The following is a 16,883-nucleotide window of genomic DNA, read 5'->3' on the forward strand; positions in this document are numbered from 1 at the left end:
TGACGGAAAGTCAGGCAACCTGTCCTGTCCGTCTTTTTGTATCGTGAATTGGAAAGACTGCAAGGGGGAGGGGAGTTGCTTGCGCCCTAAAGGAGGAGTTATTCAGATTCATTGCAGTGGGCGGCGGCTGCAAAACGCACCATTCTTCTTGTTTTGGCTCTGCAAAGCAGCCTTTTCAAGGGTTGGCTTGGGTGACAAAATGTCTTGTGTAGGCGTGGGTTTGTCTCCCTCTCGCTCTCTCTCCCTAAGATGTGTCCGGCATAGGCCAGGGTGCCACTCGAGGCCCAAACCAATTCTGGTTATCGCTTCTCGGCCTTTTGGCTAAGATCAAGTGTAGTATCTGTTCTTATCAGTTTAATATCTGATACGTCCCCTATCTGGGGACCATATATTAAATGGATTTTTAGAACAGGGAGATGGAAAAAGAGCTTGCTCTGTCCACTCCACGCATTGACCTGGTATTGCAGTACCTCCAGGAACGGTGCACCCCTTCTTAACCCAGTTTCCAAAAGCAGAACTCAATTCACCTGATTCATATTAGCCCGATTTAATGAATTGGAAGAAAGCATACGTCTTCATATGCACCTCAATTTGGCCCATTCACTTTTCACACTTCCTCCTTTTGTTTTTTATCTTTCACACTTTTGACTTTCTTTATTCATCCAAATAGCAAACTCATCACCACTCAACCTGACCAACTCGGCTATGTCCCCGTGCTGCAGTTCTCTGTCTTATCTAGATCATTTGCAATTGAATGGAATAGATCCCTTTTGGACAAAGTGGATTCACCTGCTGCTGCAGTGACCACAGGTGTGATAACATCTAGAATTGGCATCTGGTGCGATCTCTCCGCTTCCACTCCAAAGAAAGTTACCTGTTTATTCCTATCATGCATTGGTTTTTGGGGTTTTCTTTGAGTAATGATGATCTCTTTAGTAGTCTGTTGGCGCCCTCTCCTGGAGGAATAGTTTGCTTGCTCTTGGACATTCTAAAAGAGAGGTCATGATAGACATTGAGCTTCTGAGCTCAATTGGGGACAGTCATGGGTGATGAATGTTTGCAACCTACTGCGAAGCCTCATACCGCAATATAAGGAACGTCAAATACTAAGAAAGGGCGGCCTATGAAAGAATTACTACTTTCAATAAGTACACTTAAACGGCTAATTGGGAATAGAAAAACTGTAAAAAGCCCTCTGAGAAAGCCCCCCTCTAACCTTTGATAGTAAGCTTTTCTGTAGTCTGCCTGTTGATGTATTTTCCGTTTGAACTGTGCACAACATGAAGAGACGGAACACTGGCGGCTTGTCACAATGCCCCCCGATGACATCACAATAGCGCTGCTGCCTAGAAAACAAGCTGCGCAGAAGAAGTTGTTCTTTGGGTGGGAGGGTGGGCTAGTGGAAGGAGGGGGCAATCTCTTTTTTTCCCGGGTGGTAGGGGGATGACAGGAGAAGGGAAGCGGGTGGTGAGAAAGGTACAGAGGGCAGGGTTTGGGGGCTGGGAAGGAAAGGGAAAAGATTAGGGTTTGGGGATGATGAAAGGGCTTTCTACGGGTAAGGATGGCAAAGGGTGGCAGTGACGGAAAGTCAGGCAACCTGTCCTGTCCGTCTTTTTGTATCGTGAATTGGAAAGACTGCAAGGGGGAGGGGAGTTGCTTGCGCCCTAAAGGAGGAGTTATTCAGATTCATTGCAGTGGGCGGCGGCTGCAAAACGCACCATTCTTCTTGTTTTGGCTCTGCAAAGCAGCCTTTTCAAGGGTTGGCTTGGGTGACAAAATGTCTTGTGTAGGCGTGGGTTTGTCTCCCTCTCGCTCTCTCTCCCTAAGATGTGTCCGGCATAGGCCAGGGTGCCACTCGAGGCCCAAACCAATTCTGGTTATCGCTTCTCGGCCTTTTGGCTAAGATCAAGTGTAGTATCTGTTCTTATCAGTTTAATATCTGATACGTCCCCTATCTGGGGACCATATATTAAATGGATTTTTAGAACAGGGAGATGGAAAAAGAGCTTGCTCTGTCCACTCCACGCATTGACCTGGTATTGCAGTACCTCCAGGAACGGTGCACCCCTTCTTAACCCAGTTTCCAAAAGCAGAACTCAATTCACCTGATTCATATTAGCCCGATTTAATGAATTGGAAGAAAGCATACGTCTTCATATGCACCTCAATTTGGCCCATTCACTTTTCACACTTCCTCCTTTTGTTTTTTATCTTTCACACTTTTGACTTTCTTTATTCATCCAAATAGCAAACTCATCACCACTCAACCTGACCAACTCGGCTATGTCCCCGTGCTGCAGTTCTCTGTCTTATCTAGATCATTTGCAATTGAATGGAATAGATCCCTTTTGGACAAAGTGGATTCACCTGCTGCTGCAGTGACCACAGGTGTGATAACATCTAGAATTGGCATCTGGTGCGATCTCTCCGCTTCCACTCCAAAGAAAGTTACCTGTTTATTCCTATCATGCATTGGTTTTTGGGGTTTTCTTTGAGTAATGATGATCTCTTTAGTAGTCTGTTGGCGCCCTCTCCTGGAGGAATAGTTTGCTTGCTCTTGGACATTCTAAAAGAGAGGTCATGATAGACATTGAGCTTCTGAGCTCAATTGGGGACAGTCATGGGTGATGAATGTTTGCAACCTACTGCGAAGCCTCATACCGCAATATAAGGAACGTCAAATACTAAGAAAGGGCGGCCTATGAAAGAATTACTACTTTCAATAAGTACACTTAAACGGCTAATTGGGAATAGAAAAACTGTAAAAAGCCCTCTGAGAAAGCCCCCCTCTAACCTTTGATAGTAAGCTTTTCTGTAGTCTGCCTGTTGATGTATTTTCCGTTTGAACTGTGCACAACATGAAGAGACGGAACACTGGCGGCTTGTCACAATGCCCCCCGATGACATCACAATAGCGCTGCTGCCTAGAAAACAAGCTGCGCAGAAGAAGTTGTTCTTTGGGTGGGAGGGTGGGCTAGTGGAAGGAGGGGGCAATCTCTTTTTTTCCCGGGTGGTAGGGGGATGACAGGAGAAGGGAAGCGGGTGGTGAGAAAGGTACAGAGGGCAGGGTTTGGGGGCTGGGAAGGAAAGGGAAAAGATTAGGGTTTGGGGATGATGAAAGGGCTTTCTACGGGTAAGGATGGCAAAGGGTGGCAGTGACGGAAAGTCAGGCAACCTGTCCTGTCCGTCTTTTTGTATCGTGAATTGGAAAGACTGCAAGGGGGAGGGGAGTTGCTTGCGCCCTAAAGGAGGAGTTATTCAGATTCATTGCAGTGGGCGGCGGCTGCAAAACGCACCATTCTTCTTGTTTTGGCTCTGCAAAGCAGCCTTTTCAAGGGTTGGCTTGGGTGACAAAATGTCTTGTGTAGGCGTGGGTTTGTCTCCCTCTCGCTCTCTCTCCCTAAGATGTGTCCGGCATAGGCCAGGGTGCCACTCGAGGCCCAAACCAATTCTGGTTATCGCTTCTCGGCCTTTTGGCTAAGATCAAGTGTAGTATCTGTTCTTATCAGTTTAATATCTGATACGTCCCCTATCTGGGGACCATATATTAAATGGATTTTTAGAACAGGGAGATGGAAAAAGAGCTTGCTCTGTCCACTCCACGCATTGACCTGGTATTGCAGTACCTCCAGGAACGGTGCACCCCTTCTTAACCCAGTTTCCAAAAGCAGAACTCAATTCACCTGATTCATATTAGCCCGATTTAATGAATTGGAAGAAAGCATACGTCTTCATATGCACCTCAATTTGGCCCATTCACTTTTCACACTTCCTCCTTTTGTTTTTTATCTTTCACACTTTTGACTTTCTTTATTCATCCAAATAGCAAACTCATCACCACTCAACCTGACCAACTCGGCTATGTCCCCGTGCTGCAGTTCTCTGTCTTATCTAGATCATTTGCAATTGAATGGAATAGATCCCTTTTGGACAAAGTGGATTCACCTGCTGCTGCAGTGACCACAGGTGTGATAACATCTAGAATTGGCATCTGGTGCGATCTCTCCGCTTCCACTCCAAAGAAAGTTACCTGTTTATTCCTATCATGCATTGGTTTTTGGGGTTTTCTTTGAGTAATGATGATCTCTTTAGTAGTCTGTTGGCGCCCTCTCCTGGAGGAATAGTTTGCTTGCTCTTGGACATTCTAAAAGAGAGGTCATGATAGACATTGAGCTTCTGAGCTCAATTGGGGACAGTCATGGGTGATGAATGTTTGCAACCTACTGCGAAGCCTCATACCGCAATATAAGGAACGTCAAATACTAAGAAAGGGCGGCCTATGAAAGAATTACTACTTTCAATAAGTACACTTAAACGGCTAATTGGGAATAGAAAAACTGTAAAAAGCCCTCTGAGAAAGCCCCCCTCTAACCTTTGATAGTAAGCTTTTCTGTAGTCTGCCTGTTGATGTATTTTCCGTTTGAACTGTGCACAACATGAAGAGACGGAACACTGGCGGCTTGTCACAATGCCCCCCGATGACATCACAATAGCGCTGCTGCCTAGAAAACAAGCTGCGCAGAAGAAGTTGTTCTTTGGGTGGGAGGGTGGGCTAGTGGAAGGAGGGGGCAATCTCTTTTTTTCCCGGGTGGTAGGGGGATGACAGGAGAAGGGAAGCGGGTGGTGAGAAAGGTACAGAGGGCAGGGTTTGGGGGCTGGGAAGGAAAGGGAAAAGATTAGGGTTTGGGGATGATGAAAGGGCTTTCTACGGGTAAGGATGGCAAAGGGTGGCAGTGACGGAAAGTCAGGCAACCTGTCCTGTCCGTCTTTTTGTATCGTGAATTGGAAAGACTGCAAGGGGGAGGGGAGTTGCTTGCGCCCTAAAGGAGGAGTTATTCAGATTCATTGCAGTGGGCGGCGGCTGCAAAACGCACCATTCTTCTTGTTTTGGCTCTGCAAAGCAGCCTTTTCAAGGGTTGGCTTGGGTGACAAAATGTCTTGTGTAGGCGTGGGTTTGTCTCCCTCTCGCTCTCTCTCCCTAAGATGTGTCCGGCATAGGCCAGGGTGCCACTCGAGGCCCAAACCAATTCTGGTTATCGCTTCTCGGCCTTTTGGCTAAGATCAAGTGTAGTATCTGTTCTTATCAGTTTAATATCTGATACGTCCCCTATCTGGGGACCATATATTAAATGGATTTTTAGAACAGGGAGATGGAAAAAGAGCTTGCTCTGTCCACTCCACGCATTGACCTGGTATTGCAGTACCTCCAGGAACGGTGCACCCCTTCTTAACCCAGTTTCCAAAAGCAGAACTCAATTCACCTGATTCATATTAGCCCGATTTAATGAATTGGAAGAAAGCATACGTCTTCATATGCACCTCAATTTGGCCCATTCACTTTTCACACTTCCTCCTTTTGTTTTTTATCTTTCACACTTTTGACTTTCTTTATTCATCCAAATAGCAAACTCATCACCACTCAACCTGACCAACTCGGCTATGTCCCCGTGCTGCAGTTCTCTGTCTTATCTAGATCATTTGCAATTGAATGGAATAGATCCCTTTTGGACAAAGTGGATTCACCTGCTGCTGCAGTGACCACAGGTGTGATAACATCTAGAATTGGCATCTGGTGCGATCTCTCCGCTTCCACTCCAAAGAAAGTTACCTGTTTATTCCTATCATGCATTGGTTTTTGGGGTTTTCTTTGAGTAATGATGATCTCTTTAGTAGTCTGTTGGCGCCCTCTCCTGGAGGAATAGTTTGCTTGCTCTTGGACATTCTAAAAGAGAGGTCATGATAGACATTGAGCTTCTGAGCTCAATTGGGGACAGTCATGGGTGATGAATGTTTGCAACCTACTGCGAAGCCTCATACCGCAATATAAGGAACGTCAAATACTAAGAAAGGGCGGCCTATGAAAGAATTACTACTTTCAATAAGTACACTTAAACGGCTAATTGGGAATAGAAAAACTGTAAAAAGCCCTCTGAGAAAGCCCCCCTCTAACCTTTGATAGTAAGCTTTTCTGTAGTCTGCCTGTTGATGTATTTTCCGTTTGAACTGTGCACAACATGAAGAGACGGAACACTGGCGGCTTGTCACAATGCCCCCCGATGACATCACAATAGCGCTGCTGCCTAGAAAACAAGCTGCGCAGAAGAAGTTGTTCTTTGGGTGGGAGGGTGGGCTAGTGGAAGGAGGGGGCAATCTCTTTTTTTCCCGGGTGGTAGGGGGATGACAGGAGAAGGGAAGCGGGTGGTGAGAAAGGTACAGAGGGCAGGGTTTGGGGGCTGGGAAGGAAAGGGAAAAGATTAGGGTTTGGGGATGATGAAAGGGCTTTCTACGGGTAAGGATGGCAAAGGGTGGCAGTGACGGAAAGTCAGGCAACCTGTCCTGTCCGTCTTTTTGTATCGTGAATTGGAAAGACTGCAAGGGGGAGGGGAGTTGCTTGCGCCCTAAAGGAGGAGTTATTCAGATTCATTGCAGTGGGCGGCGGCTGCAAAACGCACCATTCTTCTTGTTTTGGCTCTGCAAAGCAGCCTTTTCAAGGGTTGGCTTGGGTGACAAAATGTCTTGTGTAGGCGTGGGTTTGTCTCCCTCTCGCTCTCTCTCCCTAAGATGTGTCCGGCATAGGCCAGGGTGCCACTCGAGGCCCAAACCAATTCTGGTTATCGCTTCTCGGCCTTTTGGCTAAGATCAAGTGTAGTATCTGTTCTTATCAGTTTAATATCTGATACGTCCCCTATCTGGGGACCATATATTAAATGGATTTTTAGAACAGGGAGATGGAAAAAGAGCTTGCTCTGTCCACTCCACGCATTGACCTGGTATTGCAGTACCTCCAGGAACGGTGCACCCCTTCTTAACCCAGTTTCCAAAAGCAGAACTCAATTCACCTGATTCATATTAGCCCGATTTAATGAATTGGAAGAAAGCATACGTCTTCATATGCACCTCAATTTGGCCCATTCACTTTTCACACTTCCTCCTTTTGTTTTTTATCTTTCACACTTTTGACTTTCTTTATTCATCCAAATAGCAAACTCATCACCACTCAACCTGACCAACTCGGCTATGTCCCCGTGCTGCAGTTCTCTGTCTTATCTAGATCATTTGCAATTGAATGGAATAGATCCCTTTTGGACAAAGTGGATTCACCTGCTGCTGCAGTGACCACAGGTGTGATAACATCTAGAATTGGCATCTGGTGCGATCTCTCCGCTTCCACTCCAAAGAAAGTTACCTGTTTATTCCTATCATGCATTGGTTTTTGGGGTTTTCTTTGAGTAATGATGATCTCTTTAGTAGTCTGTTGGCGCCCTCTCCTGGAGGAATAGTTTGCTTGCTCTTGGACATTCTAAAAGAGAGGTCATGATAGACATTGAGCTTCTGAGCTCAATTGGGGACAGTCATGGGTGATGAATGTTTGCAACCTACTGCGAAGCCTCATACCGCAATATAAGGAACGTCAAATACTAAGAAAGGGCGGCCTATGAAAGAATTACTACTTTCAATAAGTACACTTAAACGGCTAATTGGGAATAGAAAAACTGTAAAAAGCCCTCTGAGAAAGCCCCCCTCTAACCTTTGATAGTAAGCTTTTCTGTAGTCTGCCTGTTGATGTATTTTCCGTTTGAACTGTGCACAACATGAAGAGACGGAACACTGGCGGCTTGTCACAATGCCCCCCGATGACATCACAATAGCGCTGCTGCCTAGAAAACAAGCTGCGCAGAAGAAGTTGTTCTTTGGGTGGGAGGGTGGGCTAGTGGAAGGAGGGGGCAATCTCTTTTTTTCCCGGGTGGTAGGGGGATGACAGGAGAAGGGAAGCGGGTGGTGAGAAAGGTACAGAGGGCAGGGTTTGGGGGCTGGGAAGGAAAGGGAAAAGATTAGGGTTTGGGGATGATGAAAGGGCTTTCTACGGGTAAGGATGGCAAAGGGTGGCAGTGACGGAAAGTCAGGCAACCTGTCCTGTCCGTCTTTTTGTATCGTGAATTGGAAAGACTGCAAGGGGGAGGGGAGTTGCTTGCGCCCTAAAGGAGGAGTTATTCAGATTCATTGCAGTGGGCGGCGGCTGCAAAACGCACCATTCTTCTTGTTTTGGCTCTGCAAAGCAGCCTTTTCAAGGGTTGGCTTGGGTGACAAAATGTCTTGTGTAGGCGTGGGTTTGTCTCCCTCTCGCTCTCTCTCCCTAAGATGTGTCCGGCATAGGCCAGGGTGCCACTCGAGGCCCAAACCAATTCTGGTTATCGCTTCTCGGCCTTTTGGCTAAGATCAAGTGTAGTATCTGTTCTTATCAGTTTAATATCTGATACGTCCCCTATCTGGGGACCATATATTAAATGGATTTTTAGAACAGGGAGATGGAAAAAGAGCTTGCTCTGTCCACTCCACGCATTGACCTGGTATTGCAGTACCTCCAGGAACGGTGCACCCCTTCTTAACCCAGTTTCCAAAAGCAGAACTCAATTCACCTGATTCATATTAGCCCGATTTAATGAATTGGAAGAAAGCATACGTCTTCATATGCACCTCAATTTGGCCCATTCACTTTTCACACTTCCTCCTTTTGTTTTTTATCTTTCACACTTTTGACTTTCTTTATTCATCCAAATAGCAAACTCATCACCACTCAACCTGACCAACTCGGTTATGTCCCCGTGCTGCAGTTCTCTGTCTTATCTAGATCATTTGCAATTGAATGGAATAGATCCCTTTTGGACAAAGTGGATTCACCTGCTGCTGCAGTGACCACAGGTGTGATAACATCTAGAATTGGCATCTGGTGCGATCTCTCCGCTTCCACTCCAAAGAAAGTTACCTGTTTATTCCTATCATGCATTGGTTTTTGGGGTTTTCTTTGAGTAATGATGATCTCTTTAGTAGTCTGTTGGCGCCCTCTCCTGGAGGAATAGTTTGCTTGCTCTTGGACATTCTAAAAGAGAGGTCATGATAGACATTGAGCTTCTGAGCTCAATTGGGGACAGTCATGGGTGATGAATGTTTGCAACCTACTGCGAAGCCTCATACCGCAATATAAGGAACGTCAAATACTAAGAAAGGGCGGCCTATGAAAGAATTACTACTTTCAATAAGTACACTTAAACGGCTAATTGGGAATAGAAAAACTGTAAAAAGCCCTCTGAGAAAGCCCCCCTCTAACCTTTGATAGTAAGCTTTTCTGTAGTCTGCCTGTTGATGTATTTTCCGTTTGAACTGTGCACAACATGAAGAGACGGAACACTGGCGGCTTGTCACAATGCCCCCCGATGACATCACAATAGCGCTGCTGCCTAGAAAACAAGCTGCGCAGAAGAAGTTGTTCTTTGGGTGGGAGGGTGGGCTAGTGGAAGGAGGGGGCAATCTCTTTTTTTCCCGGGTGGTAGGGGGATGACAGGAGAAGGGAAGCGGGTGGTGAGAAAGGTACAGAGGGCAGGGTTTGGGGGCTGGGAAGGAAAGGGAAAAGATTAGGGTTTGGGGATGATGAAAGGGCTTTCTACGGGTAAGGATGGCAAAGGGTGGCAGTGACGGAAAGTCAGGCAACCTGTCCTGTCCGTCTTTTTGTATCGTGAATTGGAAAGACTGCAAGGGGGAGGGGAGTTGCTTGCGCCCTAAAGGAGGAGTTATTCAGATTCATTGCAGTGGGCGGCGGCTGCAAAACGCACCATTCTTCTTGTTTTGGCTCTGCAAAGCAGCCTTTTCAAGGGTTGGCTTGGGTGACAAAATGTCTTGTGTAGGCGTGGGTTTGTCTCCCTCTCGCTCTCTCTCCCTAAGATGTGTCCGGCATAGGCCAGGGTGCCACTCGAGGCCCAAACCAATTCTGGTTATCGCTTCTCGGCCTTTTGGCTAAGATCAAGTGTAGTATCTGTTCTTATCAGTTTAATATCTGATACGTCCCCTATCTGGGGACCATATATTAAATGGATTTTTAGAACAGGGAGATGGAAAAAGAGCTTGCTCTGTCCACTCCACGCATTGACCTGGTATTGCAGTACCTCCAGGAACGGTGCACCCCTTCTTAACCCAGTTTCCAAAAGCAGAACTCAATTCACCTGATTCATATTAGCCCGATTTAATGAATTGGAAGAAAGCATACGTCTTCATATGCACCTCAATTTGGCCCATTCACTTTTCACACTTCCTCCTTTTGTTTTTTATCTTTCACACTTTTGACTTTCTTTATTCATCCAAATAGCAAACTCATCACCACTCAACCTGACCAACTCGGCTATGTCCCCGTGCTGCAGTTCTCTGTCTTATCTAGATCATTTGCAATTGAATGGAATAGATCCCTTTTGGACAAAGTGGATTCACCTGCTGCTGCAGTGACCACAGGTGTGATAACATCTAGAATTGGCATCTGGTGCGATCTCTCCGCTTCCACTCCAAAGAAAGTTACCTGTTTATTCCTATCATGCATTGGTTTTTGGGGTTTTCTTTGAGTAATGATGATCTCTTTAGTAGTCTGTTGGCGCCCTCTCCTGGAGGAATAGTTTGCTTGCTCTTGGACATTCTAAAAGAGAGGTCATGATAGACATTGAGCTTCTGAGCTCAATTGGGGACAGTCATGGGTGATGAATGTTTGCAACCTACTGCGAAGCCTCATACCGCAATATAAGGAACGTCAAATACTAAGAAAGGGCGGCCTATGAAAGAATTACTACTTTCAATAAGTACACTTAAACGGCTAATTGGGAATAGAAAAACTGTAAAAAGCCCTCTGAGAAAGCCCCCCTCTAACCTTTGATAGTAAGCTTTTCTGTAGTCTGCCTGTTGATGTATTTTCCGTTTGAACTGTGCACAACATGAAGAGACGGAACACTGGCGGCTTGTCACAATGCCCCCCGATGACATCACAATAGCGCTGCTGCCTAGAAAACAAGCTGCGCAGAAGAAGTTGTTCTTTGGGTGGGAGGGTGGGCTAGTGGAAGGAGGGGGCAATCTCTTTTTTTCCCGGGTGGTAGGGGGATGACAGGAGAAGGGAAGCGGGTGGTGAGAAAGGTACAGAGGGCAGGGTTTGGGGGCTGGGAAGGAAAGGGAAAAGATTAGGGTTTGGGGATGATGAAAGGGCTTTCTACGGGTAAGGATGGCAAAGGGTGGCAGTGACGGAAAGTCAGGCAACCTGTCCTGTCCGTCTTTTTGTATCGTGAATTGGAAAGACTGCAAGGGGGAGGGGAGTTGCTTGCGCCCTAAAGGAGGAGTTATTCAGATTCATTGCAGTGGGCGGCGGCTGCAAAACGCACCATTCTTCTTGTTTTGGCTCTGCAAAGCAGCCTTTTCAAGGGTTGGCTTGGGTGACAAAATGTCTTGTGTAGGCGTGGGTTTGTCTCCCTCTCGCTCTCTCTCCCTAAGATGTGTCCGGCATAGGCCAGGGTGCCACTCGAGGCCCAAACCAATTCTGGTTATCGCTTCTCGGCCTTTTGGCTAAGATCAAGTGTAGTATCTGTTCTTATCAGTTTAATATCTGATACGTCCCCTATCTGGGGACCATATATTAAATGGATTTTTAGAACAGGGAGATGGAAAAAGAGCTTGCTCTGTCCACTCCACGCATTGACCTGGTATTGCAGTACCTCCAGGAACGGTGCACCCCTTCTTAACCCAGTTTCCAAAAGCAGAACTCAATTCACCTGATTCATATTAGCCCGATTTAATGAATTGGAAGAAAGCATACGTCTTCATATGCACCTCAATTTGGCCCATTCACTTTTCACACTTCCTCCTTTTGTTTTTTATCTTTCACACTTTTGACTTTCTTTATTCATCCAAATAGCAAACTCATCACCACTCAACCTGACCAACTCGGCTATGTCCCCGTGCTGCAGTTCTCTGTCTTATCTAGATCATTTGCAATTGAATGGAATAGATCCCTTTTGGACAAAGTGGATTCACCTGCTGCTGCAGTGACCACAGGTGTGATAACATCTAGAATTGGCATCTGGTGCGATCTCTCCGCTTCCACTCCAAAGAAAGTTACCTGTTTATTCCTATCATGCATTGGTTTTTGGGGTTTTCTTTGAGTAATGATGATCTCTTTAGTAGTCTGTTGGCGCCCTCTCCTGGAGGAATAGTTTGCTTGCTCTTGGACATTCTAAAAGAGAGGTCATGATAGACATTGAGCTTCTGAGCTCAATTGGGGACAGTCATGGGTGATGAATGTTTGCAACCTACTGCGAAGCCTCATACCGCAATATAAGGAACGTCAAATACTAAGAAAGGGCGGCCTATGAAAGAATTACTACTTTCAATAAGTACACTTAAACGGCTAATTGGGAATAGAAAAACTGTAAAAAGCCCTCTGAGAAAGCCCCCCTCTAACCTTTGATAGTAAGCTTTTCTGTAGTCTGCCTGTTGATGTATTTTCCGTTTGAACTGTGCACAACATGAAGAGACGGAACACTGGCGGCTTGTCACAATGCCCCCCGATGACATCACAATAGCGCTGCTGCCTAGAAAACAAGCTGCGCAGAAGAAGTTGTTCTTTGGGTGGGAGGGTGGGCTAGTGGAAGGAGGGGGCAATCTCTTTTTTTCCCGGGTGGTAGGGGGATGACAGGAGAAGGGAAGCGGGTGGTGAGAAAGGTACAGAGGGCAGGGTTTGGGGGCTGGGAAGGAAAGGGAAAAGATTAGGGTTTGGGGATGATGAAAGGGCTTTCTACGGGTAAGGATGGCAAAGGGTGGCAGTGACGGAAAGTCAGGCAACCTGTCCTGTCCGTCTTTTTGTATCGTGAATTGGAAAGACTGCAAGGGGGAGGGGAGTTGCTTGCGCCCTAAAGGAGGAGTTATTCAGATTCATTGCAGTGGGCGGCGGCTGCAAAACGCACCATTCTTCTTGTTTTGGCTCTGCAAAGCAGCCTTTTCAAGGGTTGGCTTGGGTGACAAAATGTCTTGTGTAGGCGTGGGTTTGTCTCCCTCTCGCTCTCTCTCCCTAAGATGTGTCCGGCATAGGCCAGGGTGCCACTCGAGGCCCAAACCAATTCTGGTTATCGCTTCTCGGCCTTTTGGCTAAGATCAAGTGTAGTATCTGTTCTTATCAGTTTAATATCTGATACGTCCCCTATCTGGGGACCATATATTAAATGGATTTTTAGAACAGGGAGATGGAAAAAGAGCTTGCTCTGTCCACTCCACGCATTGACCTGGTATTGCAGTACCTCCAGGAACGGTGCACCCCTTCTTAACCCAGTTTCCAAAAGCAGAACTCAATTCACCTGATTCATATTAGCCCGATTTAATGAATTGGAAGAAAGCATACGTCTTCATATGCACCTCAATTTGGCCCATTCACTTTTCACACTTCCTCCTTTTGTTTTTTATCTTTCACACTTTTGACTTTCTTTATTCATCCAAATAGCAAACTCATCACCACTCAACCTGACCAACTCGGCTATGTCCCCGTGCTGCAGTTCTCTGTCTTATCTAGATCATTTGCAATTGAATGGAATAGATCCCTTTTGGACAAAGTGGATTCACCTGCTGCTGCAGTGACCACAGGTGTGATAACATCTAGAATTGGCATCTGGTGCGATCTCTCCGCTTCCACTCCAAAGAAAGTTACCTGTTTATTCCTATCATGCATTGGTTTTTGGGGTTTTCTTTGAGTAATGATGATCTCTTTAGTAGTCTGTTGGCGCCCTCTCCTGGAGGAATAGTTTGCTTGCTCTTGGACATTCTAAAAGAGAGGTCATGATAGACATTGAGCTTCTGAGCTCAATTGGGGACAGTCATGGGTGATGAATGTTTGCAACCTACTGCGAAGCCTCATACCGCAATATAAGGAACGTCAAATACTAAGAAAGGGCGGCCTATGAAAGAATTACTACTTTCAATAAGTACACTTAAACGGCTAATTGGGAATAGAAAAACTGTAAAAAGCCCTCTGAGAAAGCCCCCCTCTAACCTTTGATAGTAAGCTTTTCTGTAGTCTGCCTGTTGATGTATTTTCCGTTTGAACTGTGCACAACATGAAGAGACGGAACACTGGCGGCTTGTCACAATGCCCCCCGATGACATCACAATAGCGCTGCTGCCTAGAAAACAAGCTGCGCAGAAGAAGTTGTTCTTTGGGTGGGAGGGTGGGCTAGTGGAAGGAGGGGGCAATCTCTTTTTTTCCCGGGTGGTAGGGGGATGACAGGAGAAGGGAAGCGGGTGGTGAGAAAGGTACAGAGGGCAGGGTTTGGGGGCTGGGAAGGAAAGGGAAAAGATTAGGGTTTGGGGATGATGAAAGGGCTTTCTACGGGTAAGGATGGCAAAGGGTGGCAGTGACGGAAAGTCAGGCAACCTGTCCTGTCCGTCTTTTTGTATCGTGAATTGGAAAGACTGCAAGGGGGATGGGAGTTGCTTGCGCCCTAAAGGAGGAGTTATTCAGATTCATTGCAGTGGGCGGCGGCTGCAAAACGCACCATTCTTCTTGTTTTGGCTCTGCAAAGCAGCCTTTTCAAGGGTTGGCTTGGGTGACAAAATGTCTTGTGTAGGCGTGGGTTTGTCTCCCTCTCGCTCTCTCTCCCTAAGATGTGTCCGGCATAGGCCAGGGTGCCACTCGAGGCCCAAACCAATTCTGGTTATCGCTTCTCGGCCTTTTGGCTAAGATCAAGTGTAGTATCTGTTCTTATCAGTTTAATATCTGATACGTCCCCTATCTGGGGACCATATATTAAATGGATTTTTAGAACAGGGAGATGGAAAAAGAGCTTGCTCTGTCCACTCCACGCATTGACCTGGTATTGCAGTACCTCCAGGAACGGTGCACCCCTTCTTAACCCAGTTTCCAAAAGCAGAACTCAATTCACCTGATTCATATTAGCCCGATTTAATGAATTGGAAGAAAGCATACGTCTTCATATGCACCTCAATTTGGCCCATTCACTTTTCACACTTCCTCCTTTTGTTTTTTATCTTTCACACTTTTGACTTTCTTTATTCATCCAAATAGCAAACTCATCACCACTCAACCTGACCAACTCGGCTATGTCCCCGTGCTGCAGTTCTCTGTCTTATCTAGATCATTTGCAATTGAATGGAATAGATCCCTTTTGGACAAAGTGGATTCACCTGCTGCTGCAGTGACCACAGGTGTGATAACATCTAGAATTGGCATCTGGTGCGATCTCTCCGCTTCCACTCCAAAGAAAGTTACCTGTTTATTCCTATCATGCATTGGTTTTTGGGGTTTTCTTTGAGTAATGATGATCTCTTTAGTAGTCTGTTGGCGCCCTCTCCTGGAGGAATAGTTTGCTTGCTCTTGGACATTCTAAAAGAGAGGTCATGATAGACATTGAGCTTCTGAGCTCAATTGGGGACAGTCATGGGTGATGAATGTTTGCAACCTACTGCGAAGCCTCATACCGCAATATAAGGAACGTCAAATACTAAGAAAGGGCGGCCTATGAAAGAATTACTACTTTCAATAAGTACACTTAAACGGCTAATTGGGAATAGAAAAACTGTAAAAAGCCCTCTGAGAAAGCCCCCCTCTAACCTTTGATAGTAAGCTTTTCTGTAGTCTGCCTGTTGATGTATTTTCCGTTTGAACTGTGCACAACATGAAGAGACGGAACACTGGCGGCTTGTCACAATGCCCCCCGATGACATCACAATAGCGCTGCTGCCTAGAAAACAAGCTGCGCAGAAGAAGTTGTTCTTTGGGTGGGAGGGTGGGCTAGTGGAAGGAGGGGGCAATCTCTTTTTTTCCCGGGTGGTAGGGGGATGACAGGAGAAGGGAAGCGGGTGGTGAGAAAGGTACAGAGGGCAGGGTTTGGGGGCTGGGAAGGAAAGGGAAAAGATTAGGGTTTGGGGATGATGAAAGGGCTTTCTACGGGTAAGGATGGCAAAGGGTGGCAGTGACGGAAAGTCAGGCAACCTGTCCTGTCCGTCTTTTTGTATCGTGAATTGGAAAGACTGCAAGGGGGAGGGGAGTTGCTTGCGCCCTAAAGGAGGAGTTATTCAGATTCATTGCAGTGGGCGGCGGCTGCAAAACGCACCATTCTTCTTGTTTTGGCTCTGCAAAGCAGCCTTTTCAAGGGTTGGCTTGGGTGACAAAATGTCTTGTGTAGGCGTGGGTTTGTCTCCCTCTCGCTCTCTCTCCCTAAGATGTGTCCGGCATAGGCCAGGGTGCCACTCGAGGCCCAAACCAATTCTGGTTATCGCTTCTCGGCCTTTTGGCTAAGATCAAGTGTAGTATCTGTTCTTATCAGAGTGGGACAGCTCCTTCCCCTACAACTGGACGGCGCCATGGTTCTACGGAGACGTGGTTCGGTTTGTGAGGGAACACCAACTGGAGGGACTCAAGCCTGATTTGTGGAAGCCAAAGACTATCCACAAACTCATCAGAGCCAAGGACGAAATGGAGAACATTCCAGGACTTCATCACGACACACTGGAGACTGTTTGGACAAACGTGTCATCGGCTGGATTGACCAACGGGCACAAGGACTTGTCATGGATGGCGATACAGGGCGGACTGCCCGTCCGGTCATTCATGCACGCCCGGAACCTGTGCAAAACCCGGTACTGCCCAAGGTGCCCCTTCGTGGAGGAAACATCGCTGCACGCCTTTTGGGACTGCCGTTTCGCACAGCGCCTGTTGGTTGCCCTGGAGGATGACCTGAGGAACTCCGTCCCCAGAGAGAGCCTATCGTACCATTCCGTACTTTATGGACTCTTCCCTGGGACTCACACCGTTGGAGCCATCCAGGAGGCTTGGCGCCTTATGAACTGCTTTAAGGACGCTATTTGGGTCGCCAGGAACCGGCTCATCTTGAAGAGGGAGAGGATGTCTATCCAGGATTGCCGCAGGCTGATCCACAGCCTGCTCAGAGACTATTCCATCATGGACAGTCCGGACGACAGCGCCGAGGAGGAGGTTTAGACCTCTTCCATGCCCCCTCCCTCCTTTTCCCGTTATGTGCGTCTTTCAATAAAGCTTCGGGCCTGTGATTTCCCCA

General features: G+C 46.8%; 11 non-coding genes across 11 annotated transcripts; all 11 read left to right on the forward strand.

Annotated features, from left to right (window-relative positions):
- The first annotated feature begins 301 nt into the window (after window positions 1-301).
- On the forward strand, window positions 302-492 carry LOC142285542 (U2 spliceosomal RNA). The gene has a single exon (XR_012746918.1). It is a non-coding gene; the product is annotated as a U2 spliceosomal RNA (small nuclear RNA).
- Window positions 493-1,879: 1,387 nt separating this feature from the next.
- Window positions 1,880-2,070, forward strand: LOC142285612 (U2 spliceosomal RNA). Its single transcript, XR_012746974.1, has one exon. It is a non-coding gene; the product is annotated as a U2 spliceosomal RNA (small nuclear RNA).
- A 1,387-nt stretch (window positions 2,071-3,457) lies between these two features.
- LOC142285624 (U2 spliceosomal RNA) lies at window positions 3,458-3,648 on the forward strand. The gene has a single exon (XR_012746985.1). It is a non-coding gene; the product is annotated as a U2 spliceosomal RNA (small nuclear RNA).
- Window positions 3,649-5,035: 1,387 nt separating this feature from the next.
- LOC142285636 (U2 spliceosomal RNA) lies at window positions 5,036-5,226 on the forward strand. The gene has a single exon (XR_012746996.1). It is a non-coding gene; the product is annotated as a U2 spliceosomal RNA (small nuclear RNA).
- Window positions 5,227-6,613: 1,387 nt separating this feature from the next.
- On the forward strand, window positions 6,614-6,804 carry LOC142285648 (U2 spliceosomal RNA). Its single transcript, XR_012747007.1, has one exon. It is a non-coding gene; the product is annotated as a U2 spliceosomal RNA (small nuclear RNA).
- Window positions 6,805-8,191: 1,387 nt separating this feature from the next.
- LOC142285548 (U2 spliceosomal RNA) lies at window positions 8,192-8,382 on the forward strand. Its single transcript, XR_012746924.1, has one exon. It is a non-coding gene; the product is annotated as a U2 spliceosomal RNA (small nuclear RNA).
- A 1,387-nt stretch (window positions 8,383-9,769) lies between these two features.
- LOC142285560 (U2 spliceosomal RNA) lies at window positions 9,770-9,960 on the forward strand. The gene has a single exon (XR_012746935.1). It is a non-coding gene; the product is annotated as a U2 spliceosomal RNA (small nuclear RNA).
- A 1,387-nt stretch (window positions 9,961-11,347) lies between these two features.
- LOC142285572 (U2 spliceosomal RNA) lies at window positions 11,348-11,538 on the forward strand. Its single transcript, XR_012746946.1, has one exon. It is a non-coding gene; the product is annotated as a U2 spliceosomal RNA (small nuclear RNA).
- A 1,387-nt stretch (window positions 11,539-12,925) lies between these two features.
- Window positions 12,926-13,116, forward strand: LOC142285584 (U2 spliceosomal RNA). The gene has a single exon (XR_012746956.1). It is a non-coding gene; the product is annotated as a U2 spliceosomal RNA (small nuclear RNA).
- A 1,387-nt stretch (window positions 13,117-14,503) lies between these two features.
- On the forward strand, window positions 14,504-14,694 carry LOC142285595 (U2 spliceosomal RNA). Its single transcript, XR_012746966.1, has one exon. It is a non-coding gene; the product is annotated as a U2 spliceosomal RNA (small nuclear RNA).
- A 1,387-nt stretch (window positions 14,695-16,081) lies between these two features.
- LOC142285598 (U2 spliceosomal RNA) lies at window positions 16,082-16,266 on the forward strand. The gene has a single exon (XR_012746968.1). It is a non-coding gene; the product is annotated as a U2 spliceosomal RNA (small nuclear RNA).
- Window positions 16,267-16,883: the final 617 nt, after the last annotated feature.

The sequence above is a fragment of the Anomaloglossus baeobatrachus genome, unplaced genomic scaffold (assembly GCF_048569485.1).
Source record: "Anomaloglossus baeobatrachus isolate aAnoBae1 unplaced genomic scaffold, aAnoBae1.hap1 Scaffold_601, whole genome shotgun sequence".
NCBI lineage: Eukaryota > Metazoa > Chordata > Amphibia > Anura > Aromobatidae > Anomaloglossus > Anomaloglossus baeobatrachus.